We start from the raw sequence: 11,781 nt of genomic DNA, 5'->3' as shown, positions 1-11,781 counted from the left end.
GGGCTACTTTGCAGTTAGGTACCCTGAAAAGCAAAGAGAACGAGCAATCATGCAGGAGATGAAACCTGATGTCAATTTCTGGAAAATCCAAGACGATTTTACAACTGTGGAGAGGAAAAGTTATAAACAGAGGCAAAATGGAACTGGCGTGATTACGATTGGAATCGGGGGTAAGAAAAAGTTAAAGAGAGATGCAAAGTATGAATGCCGTGACCCGGATTCAAACGGGGGGTGCTGCGGCCACAACACAGAGTACTAACCACTATACGATCACGGCGACATTCACGAGCCAGGTAGGAGTCGAACCTACAATCTTCTGATCCGTAGTCAGACGCGTTATCCATTGCACCACTGGCCCTGCTATACCAAACATGGAAAATTGTGCACCACATTTCTGCCACACTGGAAAACCTCCAGCAAGGTACTATTGCCATAAGTGCCTTCCATCTCTTAGGAATTCAAATAGGAACCAGTGGGAGACTAAATATTTCCGTATGATCTGAAAATCATGTGAGGTTTCTATTTTTCTAACAACACATTTTTACAAGAGGCGAAATCGCTACTTTGCAGATGGCTGCCATCAAAAGCAACCAGAACAAGAAGCCATGCAGGAGATGAAACTTGCTGTCTATTTCCTGAAAATCCAAAAAGATTTTATACAACAGTGGAGAGGAAAAGTTAAAAATAAAAGTAAAAAGGAAATGCCGGGAGCTGGATTTAGAATGGGTTTACTGGAGCCACAATGCAGAGTGCAACTTGCTATACCATCATGGCAACATTCACAATCCATGTTGGGGGACAAACCTACAGCCTTCCAAACTGAATTTAGAGGTGTGTTTCGTTGGACCACTGGCCCCTCTGGCATGGAAACGCAAAATCATGCGCCCCATTTCTGAAGCACTGTATACACCATCCAACCGGGAACTTTTACCATAAGTGTCTTAAATCTCTTAGAAATCAAAAAGGAACCAACCAGAGACTACATCTTTCCCGATGATATGAAATTCATGTGAGGTTTCTATTTTTCTCCCAATACATCAGGCGAAAGGGCTACTTTGCAGTTAGGTACCCTGAAAAGCAAAGAGAACGAGCAATCATGCAGGAGATGAAACCTGATGTCAATTTCTGGAAAATCCAAGACGATTTTACAACTGTGGAGAGGAAAAGTTATAAACAGAGGCAAAATGGAACTGGCGTGATTACGATTGGAATCGGGGGTAAGAAAAAGTTAAAGAGAGATGCAAAGTATGAATGCCGTGACCCGGATTCGAACCGGGGTTGCTGCGGCCACAACACAGAGTACTAACCACTATACGATCACGGCGACATTCACGAGCCAGGTAGGAGTCGAACCTACAATCTTCTGATCCGTAGTCAGACGCGTTATCCATTGCGCCACTGGCCCTGCTATACCAAACATGGAAAATTGTGCACCACATTTCTGCCACACTGGAAAACCTCCAGCAAGGTACTATTGCCATAAGTGCCTTCCATCTCTTAGGAATCAAATAGGAACCAGTGGGAGACTAAATATTTCCGTATGATCTGAAAATCATGTGAGGTTTCTATTTTTCTAACAACACATTTTTACAAGAGGCGAAATCGCTACTTTGCAGATGGCTGCCATCAAAAGCAACCAGAACAAGAAGCCATGCAGGAGATGAAACTTGCTGTCTATTTCCTGAAAATCCAAAAAGATTTTATACAACAGTGGAGAGGAAAAGTTAAAAATAAAAGTAAAAAGGAAATGCCGGGAGCTGGATTTAGAATGGGTTTACTGGAGCCACAATGCAGAGTGCAACTTGCTATACCATCATGGCAACATTCACAATCCATGTTGGGGGACAAACCTACAGCCTTCCAAACTGAATTTAGAGGCGTGTTTCGTTGGACCACTGGCCCCTCTGGCATGGAAACGCAAAATTATGCGACCCATTTCTGAAGCAACCGGGAAATTTTACTTAAGTGTCTTAAATCTCTTAGAAATCAAAAAGGAACCAACCAGAGACTACATCTTTCCCGATGATATGGAATTCACGTGAGGTTTCTATTTTTCTCCCAATACACTTTTACATCTGGCGAAAGGGCTAATTTGCAGTTAGGTACCCTGAAAAGCAAAGAGAACGAGCAATCATGCAGGAGATGAAACCTGATGTCAATTTCTGGAAAATCCAAGACGATTTTACAACTGTGGAGAGGAAAAGTTATAAACAGAGGCAAAATGGAACTGGCGTGATTACGATTGGAATGGGTTTACTGGAGCCACAATGCAGAGTGCAACTTGCTATACCATCATGGCAACATTCACAATCCATGTTGGGGGACAAACCTACAGCCTTCCAAACTGAATTTAGAGGCGTGTTTCGTTGGACCACTGGCCCCTCTGGCATGGAAACGCAAAATTATGCGCCCCATTTCTGAAGCAACCGGGAACTTTTACCATAAGTGTCTTAAATCTCTTAGAAATCAAAAAGGAACCAACCAGAGACTACATCTTTCCCGATGATATGGAATTCACGTGAGGTTTCTATTTTTCTCCCAATACACTTTTACATCAGGCGAAAGGGCTACTTTGCAGTTAGGTACCCTGAAAAGCAAAGAGAACGAGCAATCATGCAGGAGATGAAACCTGATGTCAATTTCTGGAAAATCCAAGACGATTTTACAACTGTGGAGAGGAAAAGTTATAAACAGAGGCAAAATGGAACTGGCGTGATTACGATTGGAATCGGGGGTAAGAAAAAGTTAAAGAGAGATGCAAAGTATGAATGCCGTGACCCGGATTCGAACCGGGGTTGCTGCGGCCACAACACAGAGTACTAACCACTATACGATCACGGCGACATTCACGAGCCAGGTAGGAGTCGAACCTACAATCTTCTGATCCGTAGTCAGACGCGTTATCCATTGCGCCACTGGCCCTGCTATACCAAACATGGAAAATTGTGCACCACATTTCTGCCACACTGGAAAACCTCCAGCAAGGTACTATTGCCATAAGTGCCTTCCATCTCTTAGGAATCAAATAGGAACCAGTGGGAGACTAAATATTTCCGTATGATCTGAAAATCATGTGAGGTTTCTATTTTTCTAACAACACATTTTTACAAGAGGCGAAATCGCTACTTTGCAGATGGCTGCCATCAAAAGCAACCAGAACAAGAAGCCATGCAGGAGATGAAACTTGCTGTCTATTTCCTGAAAATCCAAAAAGATTTTATACAACAGTGGAGAGGAAAAGTTAAAAATAAAAGTAAAAAGGAAATGCCGGGAGCTGGATTTAGAATGGGTTTACTGGAGCCACAATGCAGAGTGCAACTTGCTATACCATCATGGCAACATTCACAATCCATGTTGGGGGACAAACCTACAGCCTTCCAAACTGAATTTAGAGGCGTGTTTCGTTGGACCACTGGCCCCTCTGGCATGGAAACGCAAAATTATGCGCCCCATTTCTGAAGCAACCGGGAACTTTTACCATAAGTGTCTTAAATCTCTTAGAAATCAAAAAGGAACCAACCAGAGACTACATCTTTCCCGATGATATGGAATTCACGTGAGGTTTCTATTTTTCTCCCAATACACTTTTACATCAGGCGAAAGGGCTACTTTGCAGTTAGGTACCCTGAAAAGCAAAGAGAACGAGCAATCATGCAGGAGATGAAACCTGATGTCAATTTCTGGAAAATCCAAGACGATTTTACAACTGTGGAGAGGAAAAGTTATAAACAGAGGCAAAATGGAACTGGCGTGATTACGATTGGAATCGGGGGTAAGAAAAAGTTAAAGAGAGATGCAAAGTATGAATGCCGTGACCCGGATTCGAACCGGGGTTGCTGCGGCCACAACACAGAGTACTAACCACTATACGATCACGGCGACATTCACGAGCCAGGTAGGAGTCGAACCTACAATCTTCTGATCCGTAGTCAGACGCGTTATCCATTGCGCCACTGGCCCTGCTATACCAAACATGGAAAATTGTGCACCACATTTCTGCCACACTGGAAAACCTCCAGCAAGGTACTATTGCCATAAGTGCCTTCCATCTCTTAGGAATCAAATAGGAACCAGTGGGAGACTAAATATTTCCGTATGATCTGAAAATCATGTGAGGTTTCTATTTTTCTAACAACACATTTTTACAAGAGGCGAAATCGCTACTTTGCAGATGGCTGCCATCAAAAGCAACCAGAACAAGAAGCCATGCAGGAGATGAAACTTGCTGTCTATTTCCTGAAAATCCAAAAAGATTTTATACAACAGTGGAGAGGAAAAGTTAAAAATAAAAGTAAAAAGGAAATGCCGGGAGCTGGATTTAGAATGGGTTTACTGGAGCCACAATGCAGAGTGCAACTTGCTATACCATCATGGCAACATTCACAATCCATGTTGGGGGACAAACCTACAGCCTTCCAAACTGAATTTAGAGGCGTGTTTCGTTGGACCACTGGCCCCTCTGGCATGGAAACGCAAAATTATGCGCCCCATTTCTGAAGCAACCGGGAACTTTTACCATAAGTGTCTTAAATCTCTTAGAAATCAAAAAGGAACCAACCAGAGACTACATCTTTCCCGATGATATGGAATTCACGTGAGGTTTCTATTTTTCTCCCAATACACTTTTACATCAGGCGAAAGGGCTACTTTGCAGTTAGGTACCCTGAAAAGCAAAGAGAACGAGCAATCATGCAGGAGATGAAACCTGATGTCAATTTCTGGAAAATCCAAGACGATTTTACAACTGTGGAGAGGAAAAGTTATAAACAGAGGCAAAATGGAACTGGCGTGATTACGATTGGAATCGGGGGTAAGAAAAAGTTAAAGAGAGATGCAAAGTATGAATGCCGTGACCCGGATTCGAACCGGGGTTGCTGCGGCCACAACACAGAGTACTAACCACTATACGATCACGGCGACATTCACGAGCCAGGTAGGAGTCGAACCTACAATCTTCTGATCCGTAGTCAGACGCGTTATCCATTGCGCCACTGGCCCTGCTATACCAAACATGGAAAATTGTGCACCACATTTCTGCCACACTGGAAAACCTCCAGCAAGGTACTATTGCCATAAGTGCCTTCCATCTCTTAGGAATCAAATAGGAACCAGTGGGAGACTAAATATTTCCGTATGATCTGAAAATCATGTGAGGTTTCTATTTTTCTAACAACACATTTTTACAAGAGGCGAAATCGCTACTTTGCAGATGGCTGCCATCAAAAGCAACCAGAACAAGAAGCCATGCAGGAGATGAAACTTGCTGTCTATTTCCTGAAAATCCAAAAAGATTTTATACAACAGTGGAGAGGAAAAGTTAAAAATAAAAGTAAAAAGGAAATGCCGGGAGCTGGATTTAGAATGGGTTTACTGGAGCCACAATGCAGAGTGCAACTTGCTATACCATCATGGCAACATTCACAATCCATGTTGGGGGACAAACCTACAGCCTTCCAAACTGAATTTAGAGGCGTGTTTCGTTGGACCACTGGCCCCTCTGGCATGGAAACGCAAAATTATGCGCCCCATTTCTGAAGCAACCGGGAACTTTTACCATAAGTGTCTTAAATCTCTTAGAAATCAAAAAGGAACCAACCAGAGACTACATCTTTCCCGATGATATGGAATTCACGTGAGGTTTCTATTTTTCTCCCAATACACTTTTACATCAGGCGAAAGGGCTACTTTGCAGTTAGGTACCCTGAAAAGCAAAGAGAACGAGCAATCATGCAGGAGATGAAACCTGATGTCAATTTCTGGAAAATCCAAGACGATTTTACAACTGTGGAGAGGAAAAGTTATAAACAGAGGCAAAATGGAACTGGCGTGATTACGATTGGAATCGGGGGTAAGAAAAAGTTAAAGAGAGATGCAAAGTATGAATGCCGTGACCCGGATTCGAACCGGGGTTGCTGCGGCCACAACACAGAGTACTAACCACTATACGATCACGGCGACATTCACGAGCCAGGTAGGAGTCGAACCTACAATCTTCTGATCCGTAGTCAGACGCGTTATCCATTGCGCCACTGGCCCTGCTATACCAAACATGGAAAATTGTGCACCACATTTCTGCCACACTGGAAAACCTCCAGCAAGGTACTATTGCCATAAGTGCCTTCCATCTCTTAGGAATCAAATAGGAACCAGTGGGAGACTAAATATTTCCGTATGATCTGAAAATCATGTGAGGTTTCTATTTTTCTAACAACACATTTTTACAAGAGGCGAAATCGCTACTTTGCAGATGGCTGCCATCAAAAGCAACCAGAACAAGAAGCCATGCAGGAGATGAAACTTGCTGTCTATTTCCTGAAAATCCAAAAAGATTTTATACAACAGTGGAGAGGAAAAGTTAAAAATAAAAGTAAAAAGGAAATGCCGGGAGCTGGATTTAGAATGGGTTTACTGGAGCCACAATGCAGAGTGCAACTTGCTATACCATCATGGCAACATTCACAATCCATGTTGGGGGACAAACCTACAGCCTTCCAAACTGAATTTAGAGGCGTGTTTCGTTGGACCACTGGCCCCTCTGGCATGGAAACGCAAAATTATGCGCCCCATTTCTGAAGCAACCGGGAACTTTTACCATAAGTGTCTTAAATCTCTTAGAAATCAAAAAGGAACCAACCAGAGACTACATCTTTCCCGATGATATGGAATTCACGTGAGGTTTCTATTTTTCTCCCAATACACTTTTACATCAGGCGAAAGGGCTACTTTGCAGTTAGGTACCCTGAAAAGCAAAGAGAACGAGCAATCATGCAGGAGATGAAACCTGATGTCAATTTCTGGAAAATCCAAGACGATTTTACAACTGTGGAGAGGAAAAGTTATAAACAGAGGCAAAATGGAACTGGCGTGATTACGATTGGAATCGGGGGTAAGAAAAAGTTAAAGAGAGATGCAAAGTATGAATGCCGTGACCCGGATTCGAACCGGGGTTGCTGCGGCCACAACACAGAGTACTAACCACTATACGATCACGGCGACATTCACGAGCCAGGTAGGAGTCGAACCTACAATCTTCTGATCCGTAGTCAGACGCGTTATCCATTGCGCCACTGGCCCTGCTATACCAAACATGGAAAATTGTGCACCACATTTCTGCCACACTGGAAAACCTCCAGCAAGGTACTATTGCCATAAGTGCCTTCCATCTCTTAGGAATCAAATAGGAACCAGTGGGAGACTAAATATTTCCGTATGATCTGAAAATCATGTGAGGTTTCTATTTTTCTAACAACACATTTTTACAAGAGGCGAAATCGCTACTTTGCAGATGGCTGCCATCAAAAGCAACCAGAACAAGAAGCCATGCAGGAGATGAAACTTGCTGTCTATTTCCTGAAAATCCAAAAAGATTTTATACAACAGTGGAGAGGAAAAGTTAAAAATAAAAGTAAAAAGGAAATGCCGGGAGCTGGATTTAGAATGGGTTTACTGGAGCCACAATGCAGAGTGCAACTTGCTATACCATCATGGCAACATTCACAATCCATGTTGGGGGACAAACCTACAGCCTTCCAAACTGAATTTAGAGGCGTGTTTCGTTGGACCACTGGCCCCTCTGGCATGGAAACGCAAAATTATGCGCCCCATTTCTGAAGCAACCGGGAACTTTTACCATAAGTGTCTTAAATCTCTTAGAAATCAAAAAGGAACCAACCAGAGACTACATCTTTCCCGATGATATGGAATTCACGTGAGGTTTCTATTTTTCTCCCAATACACTTTTACATCAGGCGAAAGGGCTACTTTGCAGTTAGGTACCCTGAAAAGCAAAGAGAACGAGCAATCATGCAGGAGATGAAACCTGATGTCAATTTCTGGAAAATCCAAGACGATTTTACAACTGTGGAGAGGAAAAGTTATAAACAGAGGCAAAATGGAACTGGCGTGATTACGATTGGAATCGGGGGTAAGAAAAAGTTAAAGAGAGATGCAAAGTATGAATGCCGTGACCCGGATTCGAACCGGGGTTGCTGCGGCCACAACACAGAGTACTAACCACTATACGATCACGGCGACATTCACGAGCCAGGTAGGAGTCGAACCTACAATCTTCTGATCCGTAGTCAGACGCGTTATCCATTGCGCCACTGGCCCTGCTATACCAAACATGGAAAATTGTGCACCACATTTCTGCCACACTGGAAAACCTCCAGCAAGGTACTATTGCCATAAGTGCCTTCCATCTCTTAGGAATCAAATAGGAACCAGTGGGAGACTAAATATTTCCGTATGATCTGAAAATCATGTGAGGTTTCTATTTTTCTAACAACACATTTTTACAAGAGGCGAAATCGCTACTTTGCAGATGGCTGCCATCAAAAGCAACCAGAACAAGAAGCCATGCAGGAGATGAAACTTGCTGTCTATTTCCTGAAAATCCAAAAAGATTTTATACAACAGTGGAGAGGAAAAGTTAAAAATAAAAGTAAAAAGGAAATGCCGGGAGCTGGATTTAGAATGGGTTTACTGGAGCCACAATGCAGAGTGCAACTTGCTATACCATCATGGCAACATTCACAATCCATGTTGGGGGACAAACCTACAGCCTTCCAAACTGAATTTAGAGGCGTGTTTCGTTGGACCACTGGCCCCTCTGGCATGGAAACGCAAAATTATGCGCCCCATTTCTGAAGCAACCGGGAACTTTTACCATAAGTGTCTTAAATCTCTTAGAAATCAAAAAGGAACCAACCAGAGACTACATCTTTCCCGATGATATGGAATTCACGTGAGGTTTCTATTTTTCTCCCAATACACTTTTACATCAGGCGAAAGGGCTACTTTGCAGTTAGGTACCCTGAAAAGCAAAGAGAACGAGCAATCATGCAGGAGATGAAACCTGATGTCAATTTCTGGAAAATCCAAGACGATTTTACAACTGTGGAGAGGAAAAGTTATAAACAGAGGCAAAATGGAACTGGCGTGATTACGATTGGAATCGGGGGTAAGAAAAAGTTAAAGAGAGATGCAAAGTATGAATGCCGTGACCCGGATTCGAACCGGGGTTGCTGCGGCCACAACACAGAGTACTAACCACTATACGATCACGGCGACATTCACGAGCCAGGTAGGAGTCGAACCTACAATCTTCTGATCCGTAGTCAGACGCGTTATCCATTGCGCCACTGGCCCTGCTATACCAAACATGGAAAATTGTGCACCACATTTCTGCCACACTGGAAAACCTCCAGCAAGGTACTATTGCCATAAGTGCCTTCCATCTCTTAGGAATCAAATAGGAACCAGTGGGAGACTAAATATTTCCGTATGATCTGAAAATCATGTGAGGTTTCTATTTTTCTAACAACACATTTTTACAAGAGGCGAAATCGCTACTTTGCAGATGGCTGCCATCAAAAGCAACCAGAACAAGAAGCCATGCAGGAGATGAAACTTGCTGTCTATTTCCTGAAAATCCAAAAAGATTTTATACAACAGTGGAGAGGAAAAGTTAAAAATAAAAGTAAAAAGGAAATGCCGGGAGCTGGATTTAGAATGGGTTTACTGGAGCCACAATGCAGAGTGCAACTTGCTATACCATCATGGCAACATTCACAATCCATGTTGGGGGACAAACCTACAGCCTTCCAAACTGAATTTAGAGGCGTGTTTCGTTGGACCACTGGCCCCTCTGGCATGGAAACGCAAAATTATGCGCCCCATTTCTGAAGCAACCGGGAACTTTTACCATAAGTGTCTTAAATCTCTTAGAAATCAAAAAGGAACCAACCAGAGACTACATCTTTCCCGATGATATGGAATTCACGTGAGGTTTCTATTTTTCTCCCAATACACTTTTACATCAGGCGAAAGGGCTACTTTGCAGTTAGGTACCCTGAAAAGCAAAGAGAACGAGCAATCATGCAGGAGATGAAACCTGATGTCAATTTCTGGAAAATCCAAGACGATTTTACAACTGTGGAGAGGAAAAGTTATAAACAGAGGCAAAATGGAACTGGCGTGATTACGATTGGAATCGGGGGTAAGAAAAAGTTAAAGAGAGATGCAAAGTATGAATGCCGTGACCCGGATTCGAACCGGGGTTGCTGCGGCCACAACACAGAGTACTAACCACTATACGATCACGGCGACATTCACGAGCCAGGTAGGAGTCGAACCTACAATCTTCTGATCCGTAGTCAGACGCGTTATCCATTGCGCCACTGGCCCTGCTATACCAAACATGGAAAATTGTGCACCACATTTCTGCCACACTGGAAAACCTCCAGCAAGGTACTATTGCCATAAGTGCCTTCCATCTCTTAGGAATCAAATAGGAACCAGTGGGAGACTAAATATTTCCGTATGATCTGAAAATCATGTGAGGTTTCTATTTTTCTAACAACACATTTTTACAAGAGGCGAAATCGCTACTTTGCAGATGGCTGCCATCAAAAGCAACCAGAACAAGAAGCCATGCAGGAGATGAAACTTGCTGTCTATTTCCTGAAAATCCAAAAAGATTTTATACAACAGTGGAGAGGAAAAGTTAAAAATAAAAGTAAAAAGGAAATGCCGGGAGCTGGATTTAGAATGGGTTTACTGGAGCCACAATGCAGAGTGCAACTTGCTATACCATCATGGCAACATTCACAATCCATGTTGGGGGACAAACCTACAGCCTTCCAAACTGAATTTAGAGGCGTGTTTCGTTGGACCACTGGCCCCTCTGGCATGGAAACGCAAAATTATGCGCCCCATTTCTGAAGCAACCGGGAACTTTTACCATAAGTGTCTTAAATCTCTTAGAAATCAAAAAGGAACCAACCAGAGACTACATCTTTCCCGATGATATGGAATTCACGTGAGGTTTCTATTTTTCTCCCAATACACTTTTACATCAGGCGAAAGGGCTACTTTGCAGTTAGGTACCCTGAAAAGCAAAGAGAACGAGCAATCATGCAGGAGATGAAACCTGATGTCAATTTCTGGAAAATCCAAGACGATTTTACAACTGTGGAGAGGAAAAGTTATAAACAGAGGCAAAATGGAACTGGCGTGATTACGATTGGAATCGGGGGTAAGAAAAAGTTAAAGAGAGATGCAAAGTATGAATGCCGTGACCCGGATTCGAACCGGGGTTGCTGCGGCCACAACACAGAGTACTAACCACTATACGATCACGGCGACATTCACGAGCCAGGTAGGAGTCGAACCTACAATCTTCTGATCCGTAGTCAGACGCGTTATCCATTGCGCCACTGGCCCTGCTATACCAAACATGGAAAATTGTGCACCACATTTCTGCCACACTGGAAAACCTCCAGCAAGGTACTATTGCCATAAGTGCCTTCCATCTCTTAGGAATCAAATAGGAACCAGTGGGAGACTAAATATTTCCGTATGATCTGAAAATCATGTGAGGTTTCTATTTTTCTAACAACACATTTTTACAAGAGGCGAAATCGCTACTTTGCAGATGGCTGCCATCAAAAGCAACCAGAACAAGAAGCCATGCAGGAGATGAAACTTGCTGTCTATTTCCTGAAAATCCAAAAAGATTTTATACAACAGTGGAGAGGAAAAGTTAAAAATAAAAGTAAAAAGGAAATGCCGGGAGCTGGATTTAGAATGGGTTTACTGGAGCCACAATGCAGAGTGCAACTTGCTATACCATCATGGCAACATTCACAATCCATGTTGGGGGACAAACCTACAGCCTTCCAAACTGAATTTAGAGGCGTGTTTCGTTGGACCACTGGCCCCTCTGGCATGGAAACGCAAAATTATGCGCCCCATTTCTGAAGCAACCGGGAACTTTTA

General features: G+C 43.1%; 21 non-coding genes across 21 annotated transcripts; all 21 read right to left on the bottom strand.

The window, feature by feature from the left end:
- Nucleotides 1–285: 285 nt before the first annotated feature.
- Nucleotides 286–358, bottom strand: TRNAR-ACG. The gene has a single exon. It is a non-coding gene; the product is annotated as a tRNA-Arg (tRNA).
- An 894-nt stretch (nucleotides 359–1,252) lies between these two features.
- TRNAH-GUG lies at nucleotides 1,253–1,324 on the bottom strand. The gene has a single exon. It is a non-coding gene; the product is annotated as a tRNA-His (tRNA).
- Nucleotides 1,325–1,332: 8 nt separating this feature from the next.
- TRNAR-ACG lies at nucleotides 1,333–1,405 on the bottom strand. Its single transcript has one exon. It is a non-coding gene; the product is annotated as a tRNA-Arg (tRNA).
- Nucleotides 1,406–2,769: 1,364 nt separating this feature from the next.
- Nucleotides 2,770–2,841, bottom strand: TRNAH-GUG. The gene has a single exon. It is a non-coding gene; the product is annotated as a tRNA-His (tRNA).
- Nucleotides 2,842–2,849: 8 nt separating this feature from the next.
- Nucleotides 2,850–2,922, bottom strand: TRNAR-ACG. Its single transcript has one exon. It is a non-coding gene; the product is annotated as a tRNA-Arg (tRNA).
- Nucleotides 2,923–3,807: 885 nt separating this feature from the next.
- On the bottom strand, nucleotides 3,808–3,879 carry TRNAH-GUG. The gene has a single exon. It is a non-coding gene; the product is annotated as a tRNA-His (tRNA).
- Nucleotides 3,880–3,887: 8 nt separating this feature from the next.
- TRNAR-ACG lies at nucleotides 3,888–3,960 on the bottom strand. The gene has a single exon. It is a non-coding gene; the product is annotated as a tRNA-Arg (tRNA).
- An 885-nt stretch (nucleotides 3,961–4,845) lies between these two features.
- TRNAH-GUG lies at nucleotides 4,846–4,917 on the bottom strand. Its single transcript has one exon. It is a non-coding gene; the product is annotated as a tRNA-His (tRNA).
- An 8-nt stretch (nucleotides 4,918–4,925) lies between these two features.
- On the bottom strand, nucleotides 4,926–4,998 carry TRNAR-ACG. Its single transcript has one exon. It is a non-coding gene; the product is annotated as a tRNA-Arg (tRNA).
- Nucleotides 4,999–5,883: 885 nt separating this feature from the next.
- TRNAH-GUG lies at nucleotides 5,884–5,955 on the bottom strand. Its single transcript has one exon. It is a non-coding gene; the product is annotated as a tRNA-His (tRNA).
- An 8-nt stretch (nucleotides 5,956–5,963) lies between these two features.
- On the bottom strand, nucleotides 5,964–6,036 carry TRNAR-ACG. The gene has a single exon. It is a non-coding gene; the product is annotated as a tRNA-Arg (tRNA).
- Nucleotides 6,037–6,921: 885 nt separating this feature from the next.
- On the bottom strand, nucleotides 6,922–6,993 carry TRNAH-GUG. The gene has a single exon. It is a non-coding gene; the product is annotated as a tRNA-His (tRNA).
- An 8-nt stretch (nucleotides 6,994–7,001) lies between these two features.
- On the bottom strand, nucleotides 7,002–7,074 carry TRNAR-ACG. The gene has a single exon. It is a non-coding gene; the product is annotated as a tRNA-Arg (tRNA).
- An 885-nt stretch (nucleotides 7,075–7,959) lies between these two features.
- TRNAH-GUG lies at nucleotides 7,960–8,031 on the bottom strand. Its single transcript has one exon. It is a non-coding gene; the product is annotated as a tRNA-His (tRNA).
- An 8-nt stretch (nucleotides 8,032–8,039) lies between these two features.
- TRNAR-ACG lies at nucleotides 8,040–8,112 on the bottom strand. The gene has a single exon. It is a non-coding gene; the product is annotated as a tRNA-Arg (tRNA).
- An 885-nt stretch (nucleotides 8,113–8,997) lies between these two features.
- On the bottom strand, nucleotides 8,998–9,069 carry TRNAH-GUG. Its single transcript has one exon. It is a non-coding gene; the product is annotated as a tRNA-His (tRNA).
- An 8-nt stretch (nucleotides 9,070–9,077) lies between these two features.
- TRNAR-ACG lies at nucleotides 9,078–9,150 on the bottom strand. Its single transcript has one exon. It is a non-coding gene; the product is annotated as a tRNA-Arg (tRNA).
- An 885-nt stretch (nucleotides 9,151–10,035) lies between these two features.
- Nucleotides 10,036–10,107, bottom strand: TRNAH-GUG. The gene has a single exon. It is a non-coding gene; the product is annotated as a tRNA-His (tRNA).
- An 8-nt stretch (nucleotides 10,108–10,115) lies between these two features.
- TRNAR-ACG lies at nucleotides 10,116–10,188 on the bottom strand. Its single transcript has one exon. It is a non-coding gene; the product is annotated as a tRNA-Arg (tRNA).
- Nucleotides 10,189–11,073: 885 nt separating this feature from the next.
- On the bottom strand, nucleotides 11,074–11,145 carry TRNAH-GUG. The gene has a single exon. It is a non-coding gene; the product is annotated as a tRNA-His (tRNA).
- An 8-nt stretch (nucleotides 11,146–11,153) lies between these two features.
- Nucleotides 11,154–11,226, bottom strand: TRNAR-ACG. Its single transcript has one exon. It is a non-coding gene; the product is annotated as a tRNA-Arg (tRNA).
- Nucleotides 11,227–11,781: the final 555 nt, after the last annotated feature.

This window comes from Bufo gargarizans, chromosome 2 (genome assembly GCF_014858855.1).
Source record: "Bufo gargarizans isolate SCDJY-AF-19 chromosome 2, ASM1485885v1, whole genome shotgun sequence".
NCBI lineage: Eukaryota > Metazoa > Chordata > Amphibia > Anura > Bufonidae > Bufo > Bufo gargarizans.
Note: the sequence above shows the minus strand (reverse complement) of the source record. Positions and strands in the feature narration are given on the sequence as shown.